Raw genomic sequence first — 15242 nt, 5'->3', positions numbered from 1 at the left:
CGCCTGCCAAGCTCACCTGCTTGACACAAGAAAGAAAATGTAAAAGTCTATTCGAAAGTCAAGAAACGTTCTGATTATCTCTTGAAGTTACTCCATTTCTAATTTGTTGGGTAGTAACACTAAATTCTTGGTGCCTGTTGAACAAAACAAAGTCTCCAACTCTGGATTCACTCTTAGGGAGGCAGCCATCAAGGGGCAGCAGGACTCTGACAAGCGCTTGCTAATTACTTCGGCTTTCAGAACAGCTTTCTATGCCACCTACACATTGAGGAAGAAAAGACTGTTAACAAGAGACCTTGTGCTTCTCTCCAGATGTTCTCTTGATGGGGTTCCATCTTTAGACTGGATGCATTTTGCACTAATTAGTACCAAAAAGAGAGCAATCATCTGAAAATCTCAGTGCCATCTGGAATGCAACTGATGCCAGTCACTTTTGAGGCAGGTGGGATCAGTCTCCAACAAAGATGGCATCCTGGGTTTACATGGGGAGGTATCTGAAGAGCCCCAGAAGTGGGTTAGACACAAGATGTTCTATTCAACACCGTGTTTCGCTTTATTATTTAGGAGTCTTCAGTTTCTTCCTCTTGGAAGCAGAGAGAGTTTGAGCTGATCTTAATTTAGGATATGGATTGTGAAAACCTTTCTTTTATGGGGAGAATCGGGAAGATTTGCTAACAAACATACCTTCTGTGTCATGCTTTGTTGTGGCAGTCAAAAAGATATTATTGTATTGCCATGCTGGTTTAAAGGAATAGCTGAGATAATCAATCAAGCAGGAAAAACAACACATAACACAATGCCAGGCTAGTTGCCAGAATTTGTTGGACAAGTGGGATGTTCACTTTATGCTGCCCAGTATGGATTATGCCCTATATTTGCAGACTAGATTTGGGGCAAGGGAGATTTTATGGGTAGTCTTAATTTCAGAGTCTGGAAAAGTTGCTGGACTATAAAACCCAGAGACCCCAGCCCCCACCCCTGCCCCATCATGTTCATGCTGGCTGGCAGACCCAGAAAGCATATTGAAAAAAGTGATAGTTCCAGGTTCTATGATTTGTAGAATCATGTTGCTGCAAGGGACCACATGAGCTATCTAGTCCAACCTCCTTGCTAACTAAAACACTTCAGAGAGATGGGCAGGGCACCCAATATCTTTTTAAAGACCTTGTTACCCAATGTCTAGTCTCCTTCTACACCCGTTCTTTTCCAATATTAAGTTGATATCAAAAGGGGTGTTTGAGGCATGCAGCTGGGAGGGTGTCCCCAGTGTAGGAAACTAGACATATCATACAAGATCTGTGACCTTATAAGTAGATCAAGGAAGCTCAGCATGGGAGGAGCTCAAGAGCACATAGCTGAAGATAGGCCTGATTCCCATTACCTTTTAAACCAGATTGCAAATCGGTTTGTACCGGTTCAAATGACCCTAGTTCCCACTTGAACTGAAACGCTAGACCCATTTAACCCGTATCTTTTTGACGTTGATTTTTTTTGCGTCTTTTTGGATAAATCTATTCTGCGCGAGTGTGAACCAGATGTGGATCAGAATCGATTTAAATTTGCCCTTCGACCGGCTGGAGCGAGTCCATTATGAATCCATTCATTTGTGAATGTGAACCACAAGTGGGTTATTTTACAAGGAAAAAATGTGATCGGGGCAAACGTAGTGCGAACCATGCTCCGCTGTTGAATCGATTCATCGATTCGGATTGCAAACCGATTTATTTGTAAGTGGGAACGAGGCCATAGATTGATCAAGATAGGAGTTCACATAATCCCTTCACTGATAGGAATGATGGTGGGTGATAGACCTTGGGTTTAGAAGTGAAACAAAGTCAGAGAGCACCTCCCTTACAGAGAGGTACTCTTTTGTCAGAGGACATTTGTATGGACTGCCCAACCATTACCACCTCCCCTTTTCATTCTTCCCTCCTGGAAAATCCACTCAGCTTTTAGATGCATTCTGGCTTGTCAATATACCTCTTGAATCGTGGTTCCCAGAACAGGACAGAGGACAGTGAATCCTTGTTATCCACTGGGGTTTGGTTCCAAGATCCTCCATGGATAACAAAATCCATGGATGCTCACGTTCCATTAAACACAATGGCACAGCAAAATGGTTTCCCTTATGTACAGTGAAATGGAAAATCAAGGTTTTCTATTTGGAATTTATACCTTTTTTGAATGTTTTCAAGCCATGGATGCTTGAATCCATGGATAAAAAAGTCTGTGGTTAAGGAGGGCTGACTGTATTCCAGGTGAGGTCTGACCAAAGCAGAATAGTGTGGCACTATTATTTCCTTCAGTCAGAACACTACTGTATTCTCCTGTTGATACAGACCAGAATTGCATCTTTTTTGTAAAACTATTGACTGATGGCTTTTGATCTACAAATACCCTTCGATCCTTTTCACTTGTACTGCTTTCAAGCCAGGACTCACCCATCTTATATTTGTCCATTTCATTTTTTCCTGTCGAGATGTAATAACCTTGCATTGATGCTTGTTGAAATTCATTATGTCTAAATTCATTTAGGCTCAGATCTGTCAAGGCCATTTAGAGTTTTGATCCTGTCCGCTGGGGTATCAGCCTCCTCTTCTAATCCAAATATCTCTGAAGATGCCAGCCACAGATGCTGGCGAAACATCAGGAACAAACTCTTCTAGAACGTGGCCACGTAGCCCAAAAAACCCACAAAAAACTATTCCAAGTAGTTTTTAAATACATTGAACAACACTGGGCCCAGGACAGAACCCTGTGGCATCCCTGTAGTCACTTCTCAGCAGGATGAAGAAGAACCATTGGTGAGTAATGCTTGGATTCATTTGCTCAAATAATTACAAATCTGTAGTTTTTTGTGGCTTTTTCAGGGTACGTGGCCATGTTCTAGAAGAGTTTATTCCTGACGTTTCGCCAGCATCTGAGGCGGGCATCTTCCCGAAAAACTCACAAAAAACTATGCCGGCCATGAAAGCCTTCGACTTCACAATTGCAAATCTACCAAACAATAGCACTGTCTAGCCCACATTTCTCCAGCTTGTCTGCAAGAACATACTTTCAGTCAAGCTAGTGAAATGCCAGAACCTGCATGGGTTCCAGTGCATGGCAGGAGGCTGGATTAGAAGGCCCTTCCAACTCTGCAACTGCTGGCACAAGATAAACCTCCACCAGCGCACTTATTGAGATGGTGGCTGCTTGCCCTCCCATGGTAGCTTAAGGACAGCCAGATCATTTTCCTTTGATGGAAATTATTATGGGAAAATGAACACAAAATACATATTTGATAGGGAACATGCATACATTTTAAATATGCATTTCATATATTTTTTATAAAAGGATTGTACGCCATTGGCAGGTTTTATATTTTTATTGACTTGATTATCTGTATGTACAGCACTGTGTACATTTACAGTGCTATAGAAATAAAGTGTAATAATAATAAAAATAATATTAATTTTTTAAAAAAAATTACAAGGAAATTTCATACAAAAATAGGTTCCCACAAAGTATGAGCAAATTAACACAAAATGCATATTTTATAGGGAACATGCATACAATTTAAATGTGTGTTTTCATGCATTTTGTAAAAAGTGAAGCGAATAGGAAGGACGGCATTATAGAAAAACTGACCCAGGCTGGTAATAGACTAATATGTGCAGCCCCTTTCCCTCAGTATAAGATGATAAGGGAAGCACACATTAAAGTGTTTATTTCTACTGTAAAGGGGGGGGGGGAACCCTGAGCAGTGGAGGAGCAAGCCGAACATGGTGCTCTTGAAACTTAATGATCTTTTCTATTAGCGCTTAGTAATTGTTTTGAGAGGCAACAAGCAGGCTGGGAGAACAAGGGCTTGAAACTAATACAAACTGAAGGAAGCTGCCTCTTCTGATCAATTATGCTAACTTCATGGGACTATTTTTACATGTTTAATGCTTTCCTTGCCTGAAGCAAACAATGAATCAAGGAGGGGAAGTGGAGAAAGCATGCAACAGTAATTGCAGAGTGGTTAAACTCGAATGAAACAGTCCCAACCCTGGTTAAGATTTCATGGCAACTTCCGGGCATTTGGTAGAACCGCTCAGTACTATAGCATGGAGAAGAGATTCTTTAAGAACTTGAGTTTCATAAGCCAAGCTCCTCCTCACTGTCAGGCCTTTCATTCTGGCGTGAGGGCCTGCTAGGAAAATGAACAATCATTTGCAAAGCTTTTTTGTGGGTTTTTCGGGCTATGTGGCCACGTTCTAGAAGTGTTTATTCCTGACGTTTTGCCTGCATCTGTGGCTGGCATCTTCAGAGAAGATCTTTCTCTGAAGATGCCAGTCACAGATGCTGGTGAAACATCAGGAATAAACACTTCTAGAACATGGCCACACAGCCTGAAAAAAACACAAAAAACCTGATAGATGCTGGCCATGAAAGCCTTGACTTCACAGTCATTTGTAAGCCTACAACCAGGAGGATATGGAGAAACGGGAAGCAAATGGAAATGGAAGCAGTGTGAGCTGAGCTGAGCTGAAGTAACTGTCTGCACTCCTCCGTCGACTAGAGATGAGCAGACCTTGTCCTGTTCCAGGTTCAAATTCTACAAAAGTGTTTTTGAGACTGGACAGCAGTCCAGTTCAAAATCTGGGTTGACAATGTTATTTTAGGAGTTTAATGCACAAAGCTTCCTTCCCAGTGCTGTTATGGCTTTTTAAACATCTGAAACATCTGAGACTACATGTGAAAGGGATCTGGGAGTCCAAGTAGACCACAAGTTGAACATGAGTCAACAGTGCAATGCAGCAGCTAACAAGGCCAATGCAATTTTAGGCTGCATCAATAAAAGTATAGTGTCTAGATCAAGGGAAGTAATAGTGCCGTTCTGTTTTGGTCAGGCCTCATCTGGATTATTGTGTCCAGTTCTGGGCACCCCAATTAAAAAAGGACATTGATAAACTAGAGCGTGTCCAAAGGAGGGTGACTAAAATGGAGAAGGGTCTGGAAACTATGCCCTATGAGGAATGACTTAGGGAGCTGGGGATGTTTAGCCTGCAGAAGGGAAGGTTAAGAGGTGATATGATAGCCCTGTTTAAATACTTGAGGGGATGTCATATTGAGGAGGGAGAAAGCTTGTTTTCTGTTGCTCCAGAGACTAGGATCAGGAACAATGGATGCAAGCTCAACATTAGGAGGAACTTCTTGACAGAAAGGGCTGTTTGACAGTGGAAGACACTCCCTTGGAGTGCGGTGGAGTCTCCTTCCTTGGAAGTCTTGAAGCAGAGGCTGGATGGCCATCTGTCAGGGATGCTTTGATTGAGATTTCCTGCATGGCAGGGGGTTGGACTGGATGGACGTTGTGGTCTCTTCCGCTTCTATGAAACAGCAACTATTCTTTTTACATTAGCACACAAATGCAAATTGATAACAGGTTGGCGATGCATCTTATTGTACTACCGCTCTGTTTACTGGTCAGCTATCTGAGATTAAATAAGTGAATAAGTAGTCTTGCCTTCAGCGGGAATGGGGTCTGTGCATTGAAACCGGTTTAAATCCCCTTTCTCCTGCCTCCTTGTGAGTACGAAGTCTTGCTTTCATTGGGAATTGGGGGATGGGAATGCAGCAAAACCTATGTAAATCCCCTTCTTTCAGAATTACCCAGAATGACCTATCACACATACTTCAAGAATGGGTCAACTGCAGGATTGACATAGGTTTTCCCATTCATTAAAAACAGTGGCAGAAGCACAGCTTGACTACAGGATACCCACTGCCTAGCCACAATGTGGTGCAATACGATCCGTGGATTGCAGTTTCCATCCCACTCTGATCCCATTGTTTAAGAACAGTGTGATAATCTCCAACATTCCAAAACAACACTTTGTTTTTGAAAACTAGAAGTGACCAAATTAAGGCTTTTGTACTTTGGCCGCATCATAACAAACCATGACTTGGGGAATGTGGTGGGCAGTAGGAAGAGAGGAACAGCACACACCAGATGGATAAACTCCATCGGGGAGGTCATGAGCATGAATTTTCAAAACCTACGTAGAGCAGTGGTGGATTGAGGGGCTTGGAGAGGTCTCATTCATAGGGTTGCCATGAGTTGGGAACAGTTAACAACAAAGAAGTGACCTAACACAGAGCTGCCTTTGGTGGGTGGGAAGAGTATAAAATGGCCCATCCTGAACTAGATAATCTCCAGAGTCTTCCATTGCTGTGCCTATGCATTATAATTTAAAGGGATTATGATCCTCAAACATTGGATCCAATGGCTCGCAGCTACTAGCTGCTGGATGGTGGTGACGGGGTGCCTGTCAGAAGTTTCCAAAAAGTTGCCATTGTCAAAGCGAAAAGCAGAGCTAGAACTATTGACTCCTAGGACTATCCTCTCACGAGAGTCTCCAATAACGCACATGTTGCTGAGCACAAACAACAAACAAGTTTATTGAACAGCCCAAGGGCCGTTTCAAAATACTCAAAACATAGTAATACAAGCAATGCCACACACATATATGTAAAATGTTAATATAGTGCACTAAGTGCAATAAACCACACTATAATATATATACTATATATATGTATGAATAGCCAAAACATGCACAGCTTATATACAGACTATACAAATCTAAAAATATACAATATGTACTGAAATATATGCAAATAAACAGGTAAGAATAAAAGTGTTTACTGGGATAGGCAACCTGCGGCCCGGCGATGCCTTGGGATCGGCCCCAGCTCGGTCCTGCCGCCAATTGCCGCTGGGGCCTTTGGCGTCTTGCGCGAGGGGCATGGTGGGGCAATTGTCTATAGAAGCCTCAGAAACATGCATTTATCTTAACATTTTTTTAAAAAAACAGCAATTTTTTTCATGTATCCTCCATTTTTTATTTAAAAAGTGTCCTCCATTTGAAAATTTTGTCCTACATTTGTCCTGGTTTATTTATTTATTTAATTTTTTAAAAATTATTTAATTATTTATTTTTGGGCTTCGGCCCCCCAGTTGTCTGAGGGACAGCAACCCGGCCCCCGGCTCAAAAGGGTTGCCTACCCCTGGTTTACACAATCAAACTGTAATGTGTAAAACAGTTACCATGGGAAGTAAAATAGAATTAAAATGGGAGGTAGAAATAACATTAAACATCTGTCATCATATGTCAAATCTCTTCATCACCCTTACAGTTAACACCAATCATCCCCACATATCTAGATCTCGACAGTGATGCTTTATGAAGGAACCAAGCTGTGGCAATAGCTATTTTTGAATCTTGAGAATGCCTCTCTGAGATGTTTTGGGATCTGTATCTTTAGATAAATTGGCATTTGAAAGGACCGTTTGTATTGGCTCAACCATTTTAAATTACCTACCCTGCTAAGGGTGGCTATATCTTCTTGGGCTGCAATGTCCAAGATTCTCTGTCTTGCACCCTTTCTTGCTTGATCTTTCATGGTGCAGGTTACGGGGAGGCCACAGCTCTTTATAAAGTTTATCAGTTGTATAGACCATGAAGATTGCAGATGAGAGCGCAACTGTTCTAAAAGGCATAATCTAGGGAGTCTGTCTGGTTCCATTTCATTAATTTTGCACCAATAATTAAACACTCTGATTTTAGATTGCGAGTGGATAGAGTAAATTTCTAATTCACCACTAACAGAAGTTGCTGAGGTCCTTTTATCTACTCCCAAAATACTTCTCAAATGTTGAGACTGGGCTAGTTCTACTACTACGGTGGAATGTAGACCCCATACTTCCGCTGCATATAAAAGCATAGGTGTAACCTTAGCTTTGTATACATTAATTATTGGGGCTAAGGAGCCTGGGTACTTGTTGACTTTTAGTTTAAGAATGAGATTCATACGAGCCTTTGCTCTAAGTGAGCTTCTGTGGTGATGGCATGACCACGATCCGTTCTCATTGAATGTTACACCGAGGTAAGAAAAGGACTTTACTTGTTCTATTGGCTCACCTTCTAGTTGCCATCTGTGTCTCTGCTGTCTTTTACCAAAAACCATTATGTTTGACTTAGATTTATTAATGGTTAAAGAGTTAGTCTAGCAATAACATCTAAGTCCTCTTAACAGCCTTTGTATACCAACTTGCGAATATGATAACATTATCATATCATCGGCATAGAGCAAGATGTTACAGGAAGTATGTAGAACACAGGGCATATGGAGTGCTGGGTCCTTCAACTGTCCTGGTAGGTCATTTATATACAAATTAAATAACAAGGGGGCTAGTAAACACCCTTGTCTTACCCCTCTATATGTATCAATTTTATTTGGCAAGGCTCCATTTAACCCAAATCTCACTCTCAGACAGGGCTTTAATTAGTAACAGCAGTCTCCGTTCTATTTTAAGGTCGATCAGTTTGCTCCAGAGAATTTCTCTATTCATTGTGTCAAAGGCTGCAGACAGATCGATAAAAGCAGCATATAGATGGTTTCCTTTGCTAGTATATTTGGCAATCATGTGGTTTAATATAAAACAATTATCTATGGTAGATCGATTTTGTCTAAAGCCTGCTTGTTTTTCGGTTAGAATATCCTTTTCATTAACCCAACTTTCGAGTTTATTCAAAAGGAGTCTAGAATAGATTTTGGCTATGATGTCTATCAGGCTGATAGGCCTATAATGACAGGGGTCTTTGTTGTTCCCTTTTTCATAAATGGGGACCACTATTGCCAATTTCCAACCAACTGAGATCTGGCAGGTATTATTTATATGTGTAAGGAGGCCTGTCAAAATAGGCACCCACCATTCACTAAATTGTTTAAATAGTTCTGCTGGTAAGAAGTCCTCCCCTGGTGCTTTATTGTTTTTCAACCCATTAATAATGACAAAGTCTCTTCTTCAGAGACTGGTGACCAGGGGGGCAGGGATTCGATAGCTAGGGAATCAACACTTAAGTGCTGGATTTCAGTGGAGTTATTTGATGCAAATAACCCTTGTAAATAATTTCCCCAATCCTTAACAGGTATAGGGATATTGTATGGAAATCTCCTCTCCTTTAGAATTCCTGACACAGAATGCCAAAATATAGCTGAATTGTGACTCTTTGCTGCTAACTCGAAACCTGCCCACATTGATGTAGCATAATTTTGTTTCTTTGATTTTATAAGGTTTTTGTATTCCTTTCTGAGGGACAGCATCTTAGCTTGTACTTGACATGAGGGACTCCACTGTGCAGATCTCAGTGCTGACACCAGTTTCTTTTTCAGTAACCTGCATTCTATGTCAAACCAGGGAGAAAAACCTTTCTGGTGACTTTTCCCAGCAAGGTTGGTTGTCAGATGACACTTCAGCATTTGACATATGTTTATAAATGCATTGGTAACTGATGACCAGTCTGCTGAAGATGACCAAATTATATTAGCCCAATTATCTATTTCCTCTAGTTTAAGGCTCCCTGATATTGCAATGGTATCAACCTTAGCCCATCTGAGTCTGCCATTTTGCCACACCTCTTGATTATTTGCAATCCAACTGTCTGCCCAACAACTTGATCTTCGGTCTGAGGAACCCCGTAAATTTACACTCACAGGTTGATGGTCACTTTCCCCTTTTAGATGAACAACCATCTCAGAAAACATATCGATTTTGTTTCTTGAAACACAGATAAGATCTAACACACTACTGGAATTCGGTGCATGGTATGTATAAGGGTATATATATCTATCGTCTTCATCTCTACCTCCCAAAATTTGAAGACTACCTTTGAAAATTAAAGATACCAAGTACAAACCAGCACTATTATATTTGTTATCTCTAGAGTGCCATTGAGGGTGGTTATCAAAGAATTCATTTGGTAGGTTGTTCTTTTTAGCAAAATCATGCAGAGAAGGACCTACTTTGGCATTGAAGTCACCCAATGGAATTATTACAAACTGAGGGTATCTAATTGTTAATTCATCCATTAGAACTTCTAAACTTGTTGGTATTATAAAAGGGAGATGAAATAGGTGGAATATATACCTTTATCAATATGACTTCTAAATCCTTGTATGTGAATTTCATGACTAAAAATGAGAATATTTATCCCCATTATATAAAATCTCTGCTTGCCAGTGCAATTCTTGTTTGATAAGAACGCAAAGGCTGCCAGAAGCTCTCCCTTTGTTTTTTAATTTTTGGGCAGGGATGTCCCAACATTGAAAGCCAGGAAGTTTTAATGGCTCATCCTCACCAGTTAACCAAGTTTCCTGAATAGCAACAACATCAAATTTAGAGAGAAAACCCACTGAATTGGCATTCACAGCTTCTTTCCAGCCGGCAACATTCCATGTAACTATTTGGATACTATCCCCACTAACAGACCTTTCTAAATCAGAAGAGGGGGAAGGATGTACTGGCACATTCAGTCAATTAGAATCTGTATCTACAACCATATTGTCTACAACCATATTATCAATGCAACCTAAATAAACACAATTGTTGTTTAGGTGATCGCCTTTTAACGATATGGTGGTACGATGTTGTTGTTGTTCTTCTTCTTCTCTCTCGGTCCCAGTCAAGCTGGGAGTCCCTGGTGTCTCATCCTGTGACAGGGCTCAGTGTATTACTGCCCTCTCTTCTATTGCTGAGGGCTGCTTAGCAGAGGACTGTCTCTGGGCTTGGGACCTCTTCAGAGGCATTATATCTAAGCTAACCTCCTTCTCACACAATAGCTGTGAAGCACATTCATCAGACACATGGTCAGTTGGAGACTCCATCACAGTTTCAGGAGCCATTAGTGGACCAAAAGGATCACATTCACTGGTCTTTGGATGCTCAAGATTAGGCAGTTCTTTCATCTGTGTGGATAAACCACTGCAACCCATATTTGGAGAAAACAAATCTACTAAAGGCTCTGTGGATATCACTGTGTTCCTTAAAGATTGTTTTAATTTTTCCAACATGAGCAAAACAATATCTTGCTCTTCTCTTGGAAGTAGACCAAATGCATCAACGAAACTGTCCTCAATCTGATGCAGGCTGGGTTGACTCTCACCTTCAGGATCCTTCTGTGACAAAACAAAGGGGGTTACCACTTTTGCAACTCTTGGGCTAGCAAATAAAGGCTTAATTCTTTCTTCATGAAAGACTCTGATAGGAAAGATTTGGTATTGGGCTAAATAAGCCTTCATCCTGAGTAGCATCAGAGGAATGGTAGAATGCTTAAAGGACAGGAGGATTTGTGATTGATTTAATGACTCCGGGAGCCATTCAACAGCGTCTAAATCTATCTGGCCTAGTTGGCAGTGAAGTTTTCCCAGGGAGGATTTGATTACTTTCCTGGAGATCCATTGACCATCATTAACTCTGTCTTATGGATACTCAATGCAATCCTTTCCGGTTGGGGTATACAGTTATGTTTCACAGAAGGTTTATTTCTTTTATGGCATCCATGGGGTATACACGATCCTCTTGTGATGCTATTCCAGGCAATAATTGATTTGTTTCTTGGGGTAGCATCCTCAGGTCTGAGTTTTTATCATTTCCTTTAGTCCTATCTTCTAAATCGACCAATTGGTCGTGGTTGTGCAATTAAGTCCCATCAGTTTCGCAATTACCTTTGCAAGAGGGACTAGTAGGTGATCTTGCAGATACCTTTTGCTCCAACATCTCTATTTCGCCGCTTAACATGTTCAATTTGTGTTTTAGCTCAGCTAACTGTTCAGATATCAGGATAACGGTTCGTGTAGTAATCAGGCAGTATTTTGTCATAGCTTCTGTTGGGTTCTTCCCAGCTTGTTCCTCCCCATTCTGAATCTCACCATTTCTGGGAAATGTCCAGTTATTTCTGGTCTTTATTTCATAATCCATACGATTAGTATCACGGCTAATTGCATGAGCTGACAAACTATGGTGGGAACCCAATTTTCGATCTTGGTTTTCAATCAACTTGACACTGGGGGATGGGGAAGGCTCCAGAGACTGCTCCTCACCTAATTCTGACTATAAGCTGGTTCCCAGGGATTCAAATCTATTAACAATATGAATGGGGTTTGATTTTCTTACATTCCCATTTCCTACAAAACACTTGTCAATTCTGGGCCATTTAGGATGTTTCATCTGGGGAAGCAAGTTTGGACTCCCGCCCAACTGTTTCCTTCATTTTCTCTTTCCCATGACTTATTTCAGACAGTTTTCTAAAAATTCAGAAACTTAAGTTAAATATTTGTCTTTGAGGAAAAAAAATATCTAAACTGTTTGCTATCTTTACTATATAATGACTGATGGGGTAGAACCGAACATTGGAAATTCAGAATTGGAGCTGATGTTAGTGTTGGCGTCCTCTTCAAGGCCACGCTGTTCTCCGGCAGAAACAAGCAGGGAGACGCTGGTCCTCCAAGCCCTCTGCAGGGGGCAATGTTGCTGAGCATTCCCAACAAGCATGGTTGTCATTCCTGGTTTTCTTTCTCACCCAGAGCACCACAAGCCAGAATCCCATGGGATTGGGGACTTCTCCAGCCAAAACGTCCAAAAGTTTTCCCAAGGATCCTCTATTTTCTCTTCCTAAAACCCAACCCACTCTCCATTCAGCACACTTGCTAATACAGAAAACTAGATGTAGAATCATTGGTCATGTGGCAAGATGGTGATAGAGAAGACGCCATGGTGACTACTGCTGTTAAGCATCTGCATCCATCTTGGAAGAGACAGAGTCTAGGATGGAAGCAGATGCTTAACAGGAAGCAAGGCTAGACAGGGATTTAACATCACTGATAAGAATATCCACATGAAGCACAGATATCATCACAGACAAGGCTTTTAAACAGGAATAGCAAGTTACATTTTTTACTTTACATCATCAAGTGGTGTACCATCAGAGTTGACAAATTAACATGCTAGATCTGCAATGTGGAAATGGTGAGACACACCTTGCTGGCTTTAATCTTAATATATATTGCAAGATTCAGGAAGGATTTTCTTGCTAGGAGTTCGCAAATGTTGATCTCAAGATGGTTTGGACTTCAACTTCCAGCAGTCCTGAGCCAATGGTAATGAATGCTGGGAGCTGAAGCGCAAAACATGGACGGCCAAAGGTCCTCTTCCTGATACACTTTCTCTTGAATGGTAAGCCTAAGCAATCACATACAAATGGTTCTATAGGCTATGTGCCAGAGTTCAGGCCCTCCACATGCCCAGTTTTCATTTGTACAGTATATGTTCTTACTCCAAGAAGGCTTTAGTGAATAGCCAATCCATAGTGACCATGGAACATGTCTCAAACATCAATGAGCCAAAGGCTGAAACACTCCCATCACTACATTTGAGTAGCTGAGATTTTGCTCTTAATGGGGAAAACACAGGGCACTGTCCAGCAGGAGAGGAACTGGGGAATCAGATGGAGCTGGCCAGGGAGTATCAAAATACTAGGAGGTGAATAAATTTAGATGTTACAACCACATGTTAGGAAGGATCTAATTAGGGGAATTTCTTAATTTAGCTCAAATTGCTGAGAGTGGGAACCTAACAACACCTCTCGTAAGACCGTATCCCTTAGTGTATACCAGAGGGCCAAATGATCCCTTAAAAGACGACACTGAGACAGACTGCTCCAATTAAGTCTAGATATTTATTAGAAGGGAAACAAACACACACAGCAAAGGACACATACATACACACACACAATTCTCAATGAAAGTAAAGGAGGGAAATTCAGGAGAGAGTTGAGAGAGGCAAAACTACGGGAAATACTTCCGAAGGCTTCTCCGGGAACCCAATGTAGAGGCGAATGATAGAAAGACATGGCCGCCGGAACATGGGGCAAAATGGCTGACAGAGCTAGAATCAGAGTCCGGTCTGACATGTAGCCAGGTTGTATTCTGACTCTAGCACACTTGGGTGAACAAATCTAATGATTTTATAGGCAAAATCTAGCCTCTGGCGATAAGCTTAATGGTGTGGTTGAAGCAGAGACAAAGGGTGTAAAGACCTGGGCTTTGTTAAGGTGAGGTGAAGAATAGCCTAGCGAATGCATTTGGGCCTTGACACAATCAGAGAAGACAAACAGATGAATGGGTGGGTCATTGATTTGATCAATGACACATCAAATGTGAGGCTGAGAACCAACAGCCAGCATTGTATTGGTTTTTTGAGGTGATGGCTTTCCTATTTAGCAACTCTCAAACTTCCTGTGGGGAATTTCCAGTTTATTATCTCTAGGGCTCCTGCCCCCTCTTTTGCAAGCTGCCTACCTGACCTCCTTGCTTTAGAGAAATTGCAGTGCCCTCAGGAGGCCAGCTTGGGGTCAGAGTGAAGTCCACACACACTCCAAATTTTTAATAAATCTGTATGTTCTAACACATGGCTCTAAGTACAGCATTTAACAGTGTCACCTGCTATCCCACCACTTTCGAGGCCAGAACCTAGGCACCGTACCTGGTCAGTAGGGACATCTGGAATGTATGCACTTCACTCTTGTCTCCTATAATAGAGGTCTGGTGCCAGTAGATGAGCACTCTCACCGCTGAGCAAGCTGGGTTTCATTTGCCTCGCGGCTATTTTAAGCCATCTTGTGCATTATATAGCAAGTAAATACATGTTTTATTCATAGGAAATATGACTGAAGAACTTGCTAAAACAAACTCATTGCCATAGCTCATGAACCCTCCTTCCAAATGGGGGCTGAATGAGTAAATGCCCAAATGGATTACAGTTAATGCTTTACTTCTGGTTTATACAGCTTCAGCTCTGAAGAAATGGCCCCATTCCCATATCTCATATATATTTGTCATAGCTTGCCCTGTCCCAATGGTGCTAGATAGGTAACTCTCTTTCTTTCTGAGTGTATACTGTTCCTTCTGTTTCCAGTGAACACTGCTCATTGAAACAAGCACTGCTGCTTACATAGGGACAATAAGACTACATCTGCAAAAGCCAAAAGTACAGGCAGACTTGGGGGAACTCTAAGCTTTGGAAAAACACAAAATCATCTTTAGGGAAGAAGTTCAAAAGGGTGAGGCAGATATAGCTCAGTGAGGCTAGAGTATGCTTTGTGATCATGGGATGCTGATTTATTGTTAGAGTAAAAACAGAAAAACGGAGAGTAACAGAATGGAATATCTAGGGAAAAGGACTGGCTAGATGCAAGCCTGAACAGGAGCAGCAATAATAATAATAATAATAATAATAATAATAATAATAATAATAACAACAATAATAATAATTTCTTTCCTCTCCTGAAGACTCAAGGCAGGGTACAACATGTTAAAACACAATTAAAAATACACAAACCCACTGTTAAAATGCAATATTATAAAATGATTAAAATATG

This window comes from Sceloporus undulatus, chromosome 10, assembly GCF_019175285.1.
Source record: "Sceloporus undulatus isolate JIND9_A2432 ecotype Alabama chromosome 10, SceUnd_v1.1, whole genome shotgun sequence".
NCBI classification, from domain to species: domain Eukaryota; kingdom Metazoa; phylum Chordata; class Lepidosauria; order Squamata; family Phrynosomatidae; genus Sceloporus; species Sceloporus undulatus.
The sequence above is the reverse complement of the archived record's forward strand: the minus strand, read 5'-3'. Positions refer to the sequence as shown.